Here is a 15,141-nt window from a genome sequence, read left to right on the forward strand (position 1 = left end):
GAAAGGGCGGCCAGCAGCTTCAGAAACAGCCATTAAGTCGTCTCGGGCGGAGGGAGCACCCGAGCATGAGAGCCATCTTCGCTGCGCGGAGGCTGCGAGGCACTCCAGCTCTGACTTTTGTGAGCGCACACAAGTAGCCCCAAATTCAGGTCAGGACGGAAAGCAGCTACCACTAGTTTAATTGGACAGGCGAGCCCTTGCACCCAGGCCCGAATAATCAACAAGACGCTAGTTCAAACTATATGATATTTTCCACGCAAGACCGACGCAGGATTCACCTGGTTGCCTAGGGAGGGCTAATTTCGGGGGCCTCATTTATGAAAAGTGACGCATCGCTGCGTGAAAACAGCGATGCGTCACTTTTCACTGCGCACTCCTTGCGACACCAATGATGCGTCATATTTAATGTACGACGCATCATGTCGCAAGGACTTACAGATACGTCAGTATTTCTGACGTATCTGTAAGCGCAAAAGTGACGCATTGCTGGAGTGTGTCACAAAAGTGACGCAACTCCAGCAATGCGTCCTTTCACATGGGGAAAGCCCCATGTGAAAGGGCTTGCGTCAGTCTTACGCCTGCTGTGAGGCAGGCGCAAGATTTTGACGCAACAGCATCCTAAAAGTGACGCAGTGAAGTCTCATAGACTTGGTGCCATGGAAAGACATGTCACCATCGGCATCTTTATATGAATGGCGGTGTCTTGCAGACAACATAACCATATCATGCCCCTTGTCCTCCCGGTCACCGGTTTGACCGGAGGAAAGCCGACAGACGGTCTTTCCGTCGGCCGGGGTTCCGTCCGCCATACTAATATGGCGGGGGGAAATGGAAGGTGGCGGTAAATAATGGAGGGTTGATCGCCACCGCCGTAACGGCGGTGGCGATCCGCCCGCCATTATAATAGACCCCAAAGTGCGGTGGCTAGTGAAGCTCCATGTTAGTCACTAGGACCACCGGCCTTTCTACTGTGAAAACAGCAATTTTGTGCTCTCACCGTCAGGGCATGTCAAACACAAAATCAATATGCCCTTCTCTATAATATTAAGCACTCTGCCTGGTGGGTTTCTGAGGTCCTCACTAGGGGTGACTTATTAATATTTAAAAGGAAGGTTTTGACCTGGCAAAATTGTTTGTTTTGCAGTGTGGAGTTGACGGATTTAAAGATGACTGACTAGGCTAAAGCGGCAGGCCTAGAGTCACACTTTCACTTCATCTCTGCAGTGCGGGCACAATTAAGTGCTGCAGTCTAATAGTGACATGTATCTTACTGGCCCTGTGTACCTCTTGTATCATATACTAGGGAATCATAAGTTAGCTGAGCTAAACAGGTATTAGCCAATTATAAAAGTGCTTTGGAGGTCAGGGCACATGCATTAAAGCCTGGACAGCAGGCCCAGTGAACCAAAGATTCGAAAAACCAGCAGCATCAGTCCAAAACTTAGGCAGTGATCAAAGAAAAAGGGATAATTTTCTACGCTCTCCAAGATTGCTCTTCTCTGTCACTCGATATGGAGAGCAGAATAAGATAGTTCCGCTTACAAATAAATGTTGCAACATGTGTGTTGGCGGGCTCCATTCTCTTTGTTCTAGTTTGCATCTGGCTTCCTCTCTGTTTTATTTATTAGGTCTCGGCCTTCGCAACGCGCATGCGTTGCAAAGGAAAAAGACATTCTCCGAGCGCTAAGGTTTTCGGCCAAGCACGTGCACGCGTTCCATTGCCTTCAATGGCAACGTGTGCACCTCAGGAGATCCACTCGCGGGAGTGCGCGCCACCATCTGCAGCAATTAGTGCTCTTGCGAGTGAATCACGCCTGCCTCCCTCCTCTCCCCCCCACTGCGCGAGGCGCGCATGTTTGTGCTTGTTTTTTGTTATAATTGTTTAAGGGTTTTATTTATATAATGTGGCATAATGTTTTTGAGTCAGTAGACTATTTTTGCCATCACATCAATCGGGGTCTCACCCATTGACAGACATCTGCAATACGGTATAATTAACAAGAAAAGCAAGTAAATACTTATTTGGAAAAAGAACAGTATGTACTTTATTCGTCAACATGTACACAGAGGTCTACTTGCTGAGGATACAACGTGATCCCACTTATGTGTCTGAAAAAAGGATACGTGTAACGTGAGTTTTTCAAACTGCATCCGGAATCTAGTATTTTCTTGTGCTACTCTAATGCCTTTGAACAACATGTCAAGTCATGTTATACCTGCACTTTTTTTTTTTTTAAGTACGGCCGAGATTCTGACCGGGATGCAGGCCAAAGCTGTCTGTTATCGGTGAGTTTTCCATGGCTCGGCAGGGGTTGGCGCACTAGTGTATGCAATGCCCGATACACACCTGGCTTGTGAGGGGCGGGGCATCAGCGGATTGTAGAAGGGGAGGAGTGCAGACAGGTGTGTGGAATGAGGAGACTGACGCCGGCGCAGGGATGTCAGTCAGTAGGTGGCACATATCTTGTTGATATCGTTGTTCTCCGTTGAGCAGAATCTACCACAGGGAAGGATTGCTATATGCCGCCCCCCTGTATCTGACCACAGTAACACAACTCTCGTGACCCGGTACATGTCTGTTTTGTTGTTGATTCGGTGCGGCTGCACGAAGCACCCTGGCGATACTCCATCCGCTGCTGCCCCCTGATGCCAGGCGTCAATGATATAGTTTAAGATTACTTTTGGTATTTCGCACAGTTCAGCGTTTTTCATTTTGTAGTCGGAAGTAAAATTGAAAGTTGCATCCTGTGCCCTAACTATCCGTTATGAAATATTCCCTTCCGTGGCCTGTTCGTTGCGCATGGCTGATTCCTGTTTTGTTCCTCGGTTCCAGACTCCGACCTCACATCTCCAGGGCTCGCAAAGTGTCCCAGCTCAGTAGCTCTGGAGTCCCAGGGTTATTCTCTGCAATCTGGGAATTGTAATCCGGATTTTATAGTGGGACCAACAAGACTGAAATAGGGAAAAACTGGAATAGATGACCTACTGATGCATGGATCTGGGTACACTTATTTTTCTGCACCTCTCCATCCATAACCTTTGTCACTACTACAAGCCCTCCTACTCTGGACCGGGACCCGCCTAGGCAACGCCTGGTCCTTGCTTCCTGCCCTCCTAGCATCTCTGATACCTCTGCTACAACAACCCCATCCCTCTAGTTTCTGCTGCAACCTGTCTACTATTCGCTGGTCCCAGCTAGTTTGAGGTTCTGGAAAAGGCAGGACCTGGTGTTAATGGAATTGTTTTAAAGCTTCTGAACCCCTCCCCCCTTTTGCACTCCTATAGATTCATCCTTTGCTTTCAATTGTTAAGAAATAGAATTATTAGGTTACTGTGCCGGCCATTCTCCCATCAAACATGTGACTGACCAGCACCAGCCCTACAAACCTGTCACAGGAACCATGTCACAAAATCACTAGGTTTACTGAAGTATAAGGGTGACTGCAGCACAGGCTAATTGTGCCTGCCCTGGAGATGCAAAAGATGTATCCAAAGTTTATGATTTGAAAACCACACAGGCCAGACAACCCAAGTATTTTTTAAGTAAAACTTGGACTGCACACTTGTTTGTCAAATGACCCTAGTTACCCTGCTTGGCGGTCACAGTGTGTAGTGTAGTTCCTATTTTCCCAATAGGCCCTGCGCATTGGAATAACATAAACAGTAGTATGGACGTAGAAGTGCGGATCTTCCAAGTCTCCACTGACTATGCTAAACTTAATTGGGTTTGTTACCAACTAGCTCAGAGGTCACTGGAAACTTTCTTGACTGAATAGGAAGTGATCAGCTCCCTGGTACAGACAAGAAGGGATTCAGTTTTCCAACAACCGCATAAACATGACAACTTTGCTCCTTAGAATAAGAGTCAATCTCTAGAGTTGTGTGAAACAATAGACAGTTATTTTACTCAGTCAGTTTTGTGCAGATTACTTTCACCAATATGCAGAGAATAGAGAGACGGGCGTTTTCAATAAAAAGGTATTTATTGAACAGTCTTTCTTCTTGTGCAAGAGAAATTAATTGCCACAATTGCAAGACTAGTTATTATAAAAAGTGTGTACAGTAAAATGAGGATTGCGAAATAATACTGTAAAAGCATTGATATGGTTTCTTAGCCATACAATGGTTTAAAATGAATAAAACATATATACATTCATATATACATTAGGCTAACGTACTCAACTGGTGCTTCTAACTACGCCTACCCCAGTGTACCTGACCTAAGCCTAATACGTGGAAGGGAGTAAGTAAGTAGCAGTTTTAGTTAAGTTGGTTTTGCCAAAGTTTGCTTCAAGAATTCTCTCTAAGGGTTTAGTCAACATCATACCTCTGGAATAGAATGTTGGAGGTCTTGTATCTCCTTCCAGGACTCGATATCCCAGTCACTCGCAAGAGTAGGCTGGAAACGCCGGAGCTGGATTTTCTCGGCAGGAGAAAAGACAGCATCTCTCTCAGCGCATTGAGGAGGAGAAGGGGCAGCGTCCGTGGGCAACTTGTATCTGCTGGGCTTTGCAGGGGACAGCTGCTCTGCTCCTATGTTCACCACACCATCGCTCTCATCGATGTCGTTGAGGCAGCGATAGCATCAGCATCAGCGTTTGCTTAAGGCAACGTTGGTAATATTTATACCTGAAAGGTGCCTTGTTTGACGTAAGTTTTTGGACATAAGACGTCAATAAAGATGTCACTAGGAAGTGATCGTCTCTCAGTGCTCATTAGAGTTCTATTACTAATCAAAACATAGCAAGCGGGGCTTTCCCAGGTTGCTGAGTTTTATCTTGTTGAAGAACTCGGAGTGTAATCTAGGAATCTTAGATAGTGGCTTCTGCTGTGTCATTTACTCTAATGAGCTGCAGAGGAAGCTGCAGAGGAAGAGATTCTGAAATGAGGCTCTGATCGTGTGAGGCCAGAGACGAGTTTCTGAATATTGCATTTGATCGTTTATGCCAATATAGGGGTATGAATGGATTATAGCCGTATAGGGGCATAAGGTCACAGTATTGATCGGGGTCCTAGATTAGAACGCGACACCCACTCCACGAATTTATGTCCATGAATTGACTAAAACTATAGCAAAAGATGCATGTGTAACATTACCCACCCCAAAATACATATATGCATTTGAAATGGCGTATCTGAAATACGTGGTAATTTTGGTACTGTACGTTTCTAAGCATAGAAATCATTCAAAATGATAGCATATCTAATCAATGAACGATTTTGCGAAAAAATTACACATGAAATATCTCTTAATACAGAAAAGAAAGGCGAGATAATTTCATCATATATAAATGCATTTGTTGTAAAATGTGCTAGAGGCTGATCTAAAGTTATTATGTCTCTAGATTTACCTAAAAATAGAAGCTTCTGTTCTTTATGAATAGGTCTACTTTAAGCAAAGAATTTTTGTGCCAGAAAAAGGTAAATATTTTTTTAAAGTGTTCAATTCAAAAACATTCTTGTTGAACGGGTGAATAGAGTTCCAACGCTTTTCAGCAGTTTTTGTTGATCAGAACTGAAGGCCGAATTCAGAGTTCATGGGAACGCTGTGTGTCGGAATGCTTTTCTAAAGTTATTGTTTCTGTTCAGGGGAGAACATCATGTCAGACAGGCTCTCGAAAAATTGGTCTACAAAATCAGGTGACAGTTCGACCAAGTTCGATAGTGCTGTAACTTGGCAGGTGTGAGAATGATTGCTATCATCAAAGTCTGGATCAGCAATGCTCACAGAAGGTCGTACCTGGGTGATGTTGCTTTTGTTTTTCGCTCCACTGTCACCACCTAGTCGTAGCACAGGAGTCTCAACGAATGCCGTCATCAGGATTGGTAGCCGCTGGGGACAACACAATGCGTGAGCCGTTATCGGACTTAGCAAAGTATCGACATCCATTGGTACTGCTGATGGAAGTGCAAGACAGATGTCCAACGCACACTCATCTCCGCATAGCATACATCGAAGCACAGGTAAGATGCAGGTCTGCCATATCGGTCTGAATGAAAGAAACCAGGTCATGTTCAGATCTCTCAGCCTGGCCAATCCAAGGACTCTAGTTATTCTGTCCCGGTAGCGGATTGCTAGGATCGTTTCTTCCATCCTTGTAGGAGTCATGTCTGAGCTTTGGCTTGCCATATCGGAGCAGGAGGGTCAAAAATAAAATGCCTGCTACAAGTCCCAAAATCAGGGGTATGCCGCCAAAGACTGAATGGACAAATTTGGGAATGATTCCCAGAATTGCTCTGAATGGTGATAATAGACCCATAAAAATGGTCTTAAATACGCCTGGGATGCCTATGGCACTAGACATGTTAAGAATTTGGCTAAGCATTTCTGTGAAATGCACAGGGCAATTTGTTGATAAAAGGTCATGTATCTCCGTAGCCGTCCTTGCAACTAGGAGATCATACGTCTCTTTTGATGACGTGATGGGCACTGTTGTCTGCAAAAGCACAGACTTCATTCTGCTTAAAGTATCAATTCGTATAGAAGAGAAATTCAGACGAGGCCATAAGGGAGTCTCGGAGTCTCCAGGGCCGTTTGGAAACAATGCTTGCATACAGCATTTGACCCTGGATGTTACGCTTACGAGATAGGCTTTTCCTGGCAAAAGGCCACAACAGCTGTGATCCGTTATTAGAAAGTAACTCCCATTTGCGAGTTGCATAAAGAAAGGCTCTTTCTGCCTTGCAGGTGTGACATGTTGGTGGCATGAAAGGTTGTTAGAATTTCCTTCACAGGCTCCGTGTAAATTAATACCTTGGCACAAAAGTATACCGCTTAGTGAATGTTTACAGTTTTCTCCACTAAGAAATACATTTTTGTTGCTGTCACTATAACATGTGTGTGTATATGTTAATTTCCATGTTGACTTAATGTATCCTTTACCCAATCGTTCATACTGGCCAGTAGGTATGTATTCAAGGCATTTCTTAATTTGGAAAGTTGTTATCGGAATTGTGATAATCCCGTGTATTATCCATAATACACAGATGTCCAACGCACACTCATCTCCGCATAGCATACATCGAAGCACAGGTAAGATGCAGGTCTGCCATATCGGTCTGAATGAAAGAAACCAGGTCATGTTCAGATCTCTCAGCCTGGCCAATCCAAGGACTCTAGTTATTCTGTCCCGGTAGCGGATTGCTAGGATCGTTTCTTCCATCCTTGTAGGAGTCATGTCTGAGCTTTGGCTTGCCATATCGGAGCAGGAGGGTCAAAAATAAAATGCCTGCTACAAGTCCCAAAATCAGGGGTATGCCGCCAAAGACTGAATGGACAAATTTGGGAATGATTCCCAGAATTGCTCTGAATGGTGATAATAGACCCATAAAAATGGTCTTAAATACGCCTGGGATGCCTATGGCACTAGACATGTTAAGAATTTGGCTAAGCATTTCTGTGAAATGCACGGGGCAATTTGTTGATAAAAGGTCATGTATCTCCGTAGCCGTCCTTGCAACTAGGAGATCATACGTCTCTTTTGATGACGTGATGGGCACTGTTGTCTGCAAAAGCACAGACTTCATTCTGCTTAAAGTATCAATTCGTATAGAAGAGAAATTCAGACGAGGCCATAAGGGAGTCTCGGAGTCTCCAGGGCCGTTTGGAAACAATGCTTGCATACAGCATTTGACCCTGGATGTTACGCTTACGAGATAGGCTTTTCCTGGCAAAAGGCCACAACAGCTGTGATCCGTTATTAGAAAGTAACTCCCATTTGCGAGTTGCATAAAGAAAGGCTCTTTCTGCCTTGCAGGTGTGACATGTTGGTGGCATGAAAGGTTGTTAGAATTTCCTTCACAGGCTCCGTGTAAATTAATACCTTGGCACAAAAGTATACCGCTTAGTGAATGTTTACAGTTTTCTCCACTAAGAAATACATTTTTGTTGCTGTCACTATAACATGTGTGTGTATATGTTAATTTCCATGTTGACTTAATGTATCCTTTACCCAATCGTTCATACTGGCCAGTAGGTATGTATTCAAGGCATTTCTTAAATTGGAAAGTTGTTATCGGAATTGTGATAATCCTGTGTATTATCCATTCAATGACAGGACTTTCTGACATTGTCAATGGTAATCTCTCAAGTTTTTCGATGCTCAGGATTGTATAGTCTGCTCCTTTCTGTGCCAAGCTGATTTGTTTATCAGTAAGGTTAAAGATGGAAAACAATGACGTTGTGTTGATTACACACCAAGGCACATAGCCTGAACGAAGATTTTGCAGCGTCCAGCCTAACTGTACAATAGAACGCAATTGCGACTGGCCATGCTGTAACATTAGCAAGTCTTTGTCTATTATATCTATGGCAGATGATACAATACTGTCCAGTGAATATATTCTGGAGGACAGAGTCATTAACCCATTGTCCACTACAGAAAGTGATTTTTCCAAATTAATACGATCAATTTCTCGTATTTTTTCAGCTGTTTCAATTTGTGTTATTTTCCAAGCCTTGTTGTATGCCGCATATATACTGGTCGCTATGAAACGCTTTTGACGCTGTTTGCGTGGTCCCAGAATTAAATCACGCAAATCAGCACCATCTTTAAGTAAAGACAAGTGTTGCTTAATTTCAGCCAGTGTGGATGATTCTAGCCATTCAAGGCACAGCTTACCTACACTGTATGTTGTTACTATCCCTGGATGTTGTCTCTGGGAGTATCTAGGGTCTGGTCTAGACATTGTTAACCCCTGTGTTTTATTCAGGAATCTATCTTGACAGTTGTTTGTGTCAGTAGGCCAGATTAACCACTTTTTCCAATCAGGATGTGTTTTGTTTAGATGTAAAATTTTGGGTACGTCTATCTCAATATCTGTGGTTGCATTATCAGGTATTGGCTTCGGAATAGACAGTTTGTTAAGGTCTTTGATCTTAGCTAGGCCAAGACAGGTTGTTTGTTGAATTGTTTCATTTAAAAACATTATTTGCTCTGGGATCATGCAGGCTCGAAATAGTGCTTCTAGGCCTTGTACCTGCCAATCTTTAGTACCCCAGATTGTTTTTGTTTCAATGTTATTTTTCCAATAATCAAAACCAAATGTCATCATTTTTTCATAAAATGCTTCTGAATATATCAATTTAGTATTTGTCAGCATTGTTTTCAATCCTTTTTTATCTAACAGTTTATAATAAAACGTTTCTGCATCACTGGTGTTAAACCCTGAGAAGTACTGAAATTTCTCATAGAATGTTTTAGAACTGCTTTTAGGTGGAGTAGCACAATGTTCCCATTGGTTATACTTAAAAAACATTTCTAGGTTGTGCAGATTTATGCAAGTAATGATCACCATAGTGTGTGTAGCAGAACATCTGTTCATAACTAGACGAACCTTGTAAATAATCATGATCTGTAAATCTTGCTGACATTACTAAATCATACATCATATTATTAATACTTTCAAAGTCCCAATCATCAGTGAATGTACTAGGTTTTACAAAGTCACTTAAGGAAACCTTGAATTGATGAGGATACTTCAGGATTTCGACCAGACCATATATTTCATAGTCAGTTTTGTCCCATACTACCCCGCCGGGTATTGGAATGGCTGTGACATTTACTGTTGACAGTTCTCTTTTCTTCACGTGGGATGATCTGTGTGGTTTGAGGACTAAGTTGATGTTCTGACTTGCTGTGTCCATTGTACTATATTTTCCCTCAATGAATTTTCCCAAACAAAGTACCATGATGAGCCAAAGCAGGAGGAAAAATACACCTAGTCCAAACCAGAACTCTAACCATGGAGAAATAAGGTAAATTTCCTTGAGTTGATGAAAGAGTTCCATTGCTTTTTCTTTAAAAGTCTTTTTTGTTTCTGGCATCACTTCGGGGTTGCTTTGATCCTCAGAAAAGTTATCGAAGTTGATGAAGAAGCCAGAGGCAATTCCGTCAATTGTTGGGATTGTTTTTTCAATTTGTCTTTCGGTAGCACATTCTGATGCCACATCATTGTAGACTGGTGTTTCTTGACAAACTGTTTCAATCTGTGTCTCAAGAGGCACGAGTTCCATGGCATTATTGCATAGTCCCTCTCTGTGCACTGCAGGCTGATCGAATGTGATTAGTCTTTCAGTTTGAACCTCTTGGATTGTTGCAAGTTTGGGTATTCTGTTGTTTCTCGGGAGTCCACTGGGCCTACTGTTGATTATAGGCCACATGCTTGTGGTTTTACCAGGTCGATTGATACAACTCTGTTCTCCTTTTTACCAGCAAGGGGCGGTAGTACTACTGATCTTGTTCCGTTGACTGCTAAGACAGGTACTGCTTTTCTGTAAGAAGGCCCAAATTCCTTCTTCACCGCTATTTTTTCTTTGACTAGATCCCCAATCTTTGGAATCCAGACAGGCCTTGCTGGGGCTGGTGGTGCCTCGTCAGTGGTAGCTGGCTGTTGCTTTAACTTTATGTTGCTTAAGGATTTTCTTGTTTCATTCAAGTCCTGTAAAACAGCCAAACGATCTTTGATGTCAAAGTCTGTTTTCTTATCTTTTACCACTGATACCTGACTATCTAAGTCCTGAATTCGCATTCTAGTCCTGAACAATAGTTCGTATGGGCTGAAACCTTTTAGAGAATTTCTTGGCAAGTTGTTAAGACTTAACTGGACACTTATTAAATGTTTGACCCACCCAGCACCTGAACCTAATACCTTCGCTGTTATAGATTGCTTTATGTCCCGGTTTTTTCTTTCTACCACACTGTTCCCTTCGGGGTGTGACGGACAAGAATACCGCAATCCAACGCCCATGCTGGCCATGGCCTCCTTATAAACTCGAGAGCTGAAAGCAGGACCCTGGTCAGAATGGAACATGGCAATTGCGTATGTTCCGATAAAGACTCGCAGATCTTTTATAACCGTTCTGGAGTCAGCCGAGCGCTGGGGCCACATCCATATGAATCTCGTACAGGAATCCACTGCGACCATGATATATTTATAGTTGCCGTCCCTTTGTAGGGGACCACAGTGGTCCAGGTAAACACATGCAAATGGTTTATCTGAGATGAGAAGGGGTGTCTGCGCTGGTCGTTTTACTGTTGATACTTTCATTCTTTGGCATATTTCGCATTCTAATACATACTTCTTAGTTTGTATTCTCATGCGAGGCCACCAATATCTCTGTTTTAATAGTGATATTGTTGCGAAAACGCCACAGTGTGCAGAAGCAAGCCCTTCGTGTGCCGCTTTTATTAGTCCTAACCTGTGTTCCATGTTTGGAATTACTCTATCCCCCACTCCAGGGATTCGAGCAAAAGGAACATTATTCGTATCTGTTAAATATAAGTACTTTTCTGGAAAGCCTTTTGGGAGTGTTTTCTTATCATCTTTTACTGACGCACTGACAGCTTGTAGAATGTCGCTGTCTATCTTTATTTGTGACCGAGTAATCGCAGCTACGGAAGCTGTTTGCACAGCTGCCTTCGCGGCCTCATCAGCCAATAAATTCTGTGCAACGTGAACGCCATCACGTTGATGACTCAGAGTGTGTATCACGTGAGTCTTTTGTAGTTCTTTCTCTAAAAGAACTACTTGTTCCCAAAGCATTTTATGCTTGATTGTGCCACCTTTTGCATCTTTGAACCCGTTTTCAACCCAATTCTGCAAGTATTCATTATAAGATTGTACACAATAAAAGGAATCGCACACTATTAGTGTGGGGAATTCGCGATCAGTATTTTCTAGCGCCATCTTAAATGCTACCAATTCAGCTCGTTGAGCTGAGCAATCTCCTAGAGATTGTGTTTTAGTGACCATTGGTCTAAATTTTCCTTTGTGCCAACGACCTTTAACAATCGCGCACGCAGCACTGTAAGCTTGTTTGCCCCCAACTGCGGGTTGTGCTGATCGGTCAGTATATATAATACTTCCGTATTCTTCTAGAGGCAGGATTTCAATTGGCAGAGGACATTCATATTCATATTGTAAAAATTCCTGTGTCTTTAAGATAGGATCAAATTCGTAAACTACGTCTGTTGCAGCAAGAGAATTAACCCATTGTATCCATCTCGGATGTAAAGCTTTAGCATTAGGAACGCTTGCTTTAGTTACCGCTTCTAAAGCCGGTATGGGTGTAATGATTATTATTCGTTTACCTTGTGCTAGGGCCCTTTCTTTTGCTACAGCAGTCTGAACCGCAGTTATTTCAGCATTTTATTTCAGCCTTTGTGTACAAATGTGATTTGTAAGCTATTGGTACCTTTTCTCCCTCATTAGAGGTCAGGTACGTGAACCGCATCTTCCTGGGATGACTCGGATTACAAGATCGCGTGTGTTGTCACGTGTATCTAATTTTGTTTTTGCTAACATGTCTGTTTGCAGGGATCTCAAAATTTCTGTGTGTTTTTGAGTCCAATTGATTGGTTTAAAATCAGGTTTAATTAGTTCGTAGAGAGGTTTAACCCTCTCTGCGTAATTTAGAATGTAAGTTCTACCGAAATTCAGGAAGCCTAGAATCGATTGTCAGTTCTTCAGCGTTTTCGGTGCTTGGAGCACAGCGCACTTCTCTAAGAAGTTGTCCGCTAGGCATTTTCCTTCACTTGACAATTCGTATCCTAAAAATAATACTGTCAGATGGGCAATTCGAGACTTTTTAAAGTTGAATTTGTAACCCTCTGCTGCGAACCCAAGTATAATTGTGTTCACTCTTTTCAAGTGAGTCTCCAAGTCGTCATCTGTGAGATAGATATCATCTACGTAAGATAATGCCTCATCACCATATATTTGTAGTAACTCTGTTACTCTAGCTGAGAATAGTCCTGGGCTATTCTTGAATCCCTGTGGGAGCCTACAGAAATTTTTCTGAGACCCCATTACTGAGAAAGCGGTCAAGTGTCTGCTTTCTGGTGCAATGTTTTGACAAAAGAAACCATTAGATATGTCTAAAGTCGTTTTATATTTTTTCCTAACTATGTTATTCATTAGTGCAGCACTATGCGAATTTTGTACTGCAAAAGGGGCTCAGGGGTTAGAGGCGGCAGACCCGAAAGCTGAGATCGGCCCTGGACCAGGGTTCAATTCCCCGCCTCGGCGGGTCTTGGGCTAAAAATTCCACGGACTCGATAATTCTCGCTCCGGTGCCTTCTCGACTCACGGGTTCACACTCTGCGACTCTGGGCAATAGCTTGCTTAATCTCCACAACGGCCCCTCGCGGCGGGATGCCTGGCTTTCACCTTGTGGATACCCTGCCGGGGTTATCTCACAGGGGAATACCAGGACGGGTTCCCTAAGCAAGCGCCGGGAAACACACTGCGGGTAGCTGCGCGCTATATAAGCTCAAATACATTTACATTTACATGCGTTAAGGTGTCTGTAGTCCAAAACTAGACGATATGAATTGTCTGGTTTGGAGACAGGAAAGAAAGGATTGTTCATTTGAGAGGTGCATGTTTCAATCACCCCCTGGTATTCAAGTTGACCTAAAATCTCCCTGACTTGTTTTTTAGCTTCTTGCTTAATGGGATACTGCCTTTGTGCAGTCGGTTGACTTTTTAACTGGATTTTGTGAGGAGGAGAGTCCTCATCCCATCCTACATGATTTTTATATAATGCTGGTGCCTGGGCTACTGCCCATTTCCTTGCATAAGTATATTTTTTGTGAATCGGAATGTGATTCGAGAAGGCAGGCATAATCATTTCTTCGCCACGAGGGCACTCCCTGACAAACTCTGGGGGCCAATCTTTTTCAGCTAACAGGATATAATAGCCTTTTGAGAGTTTATCCCAAAATAGGCCCCTTATTTTCCTAGTCTTATCACCCTCTATACGCAATGTTATTTCGTATATCTTATGGGGCTCGCTAACTCTGGTGTCGGCAGTTTCAACCTGAATGTATTCATTCGTGTCCACTGTCTCCAGATGACTCATCAGGATCTTGCGAGCTATACTGATTTCTGCTGCACTGTCTAACATTGTCTGTGCCCACTCCCCGTTTTTCAACTGTGTCCTCAGTATTCTCGGCATGTTCGATTACTCTAATACTGGCTACCTTCTTTTTTGGAAATTGTAACTTTTTACTTTGAGCAGGTTCCTTGTCTTTGGACTTGGTGTGCTCTCCTGGGTCTGACCGTCCTCTTCTTTCCGATTTCTGCGAAAAAGATCGAGAGGGACGTGTATCAATACTTTGATATCTATCAGGCTTCTTCGAATGATCCCTATTTCTAAGGTTATATCTTTTCTCAGAGGGCTCCCTCTGGGGAGACTGGTGTTCTCGAGTCGGACTTCTTTCCCTCCGTCGAGGAGACCTTCCTCTGGACTGGAAAACTTTTTCTTTGGGAGTGGATTGTTTATTTCCATCCCAGCTCTTTTTAGGAGTGTTCGAATTATTTTTAATAAATAATTTTACTAACTCTCTATATGCTTTTGTTAATTCTCTTATTTTAACTAAGAGTTCTTCACTTGACATTTTATCAATGTCTGGATGTGGTGTGTAGCTGGCTAGAACCTGCCACGTTGCTCCTGGTCTACCTAGTGGACCAAGCCTGGTAATAAGATCATTATGTTTTAGGGCGCCTTAAACCAGAGCAGATGCTCTTGGAATTTTAATGGGATTTCAATCTCCTCGAAAGGAGCGTACTCTTCCGGTGGATCCCCTATTTTGTAATAGTGAAACTCGTGTGTTGGAAATTTTATCCAAGAATAGAATACCTCTGTCTGCCGATATTCGTGTGCCTCTATCACGAAGACGACAGTGTCACCTTGTGTGGTCAGTCCATTTTCTATAAGTTTTGACGTTATAGATTTTCTTAAATGTGCCGGGATGATTATTGCACTCGGTTCAGTAATACCGGCGTCCCGTTGATTTGCATCTACTGCAGTTTCAACTGTCCCGTTTTCAGTGTCTGACATTTTACTGTCAGAAAGGTTTTGCAGAGCAGGTCTCCAAGGAGACAAAGATTAGGTGCACAATATTTTGGAACACTGTATCCTTCAACGATGAATAAACCAGAGCTTTACATAGGAATCTCTTCCTACTAAGGTCGGGCGGATTTTAACCTTTCACCCACTCCAGACGTCTATTGGAGTATTTACGGGAGAAAGGGGTCTGTGTGAAAAATGCACGACTGAGTTACTCTAACGTCTTGCGTTAGTTTTATCGCCTTACCAAACGTTGGGCGCCATGTAGTGTAGTTCCTATTTTCCCA

The sequence above is a fragment of the Lissotriton vulgaris genome, chromosome 1_1 (genome assembly GCF_964263255.1).
Source record: "Lissotriton vulgaris chromosome 1_1, aLisVul1.2, whole genome shotgun sequence".
Classification (NCBI taxonomy): Eukaryota; Metazoa; Chordata; class Amphibia; order Caudata; family Salamandridae; genus Lissotriton; species Lissotriton vulgaris.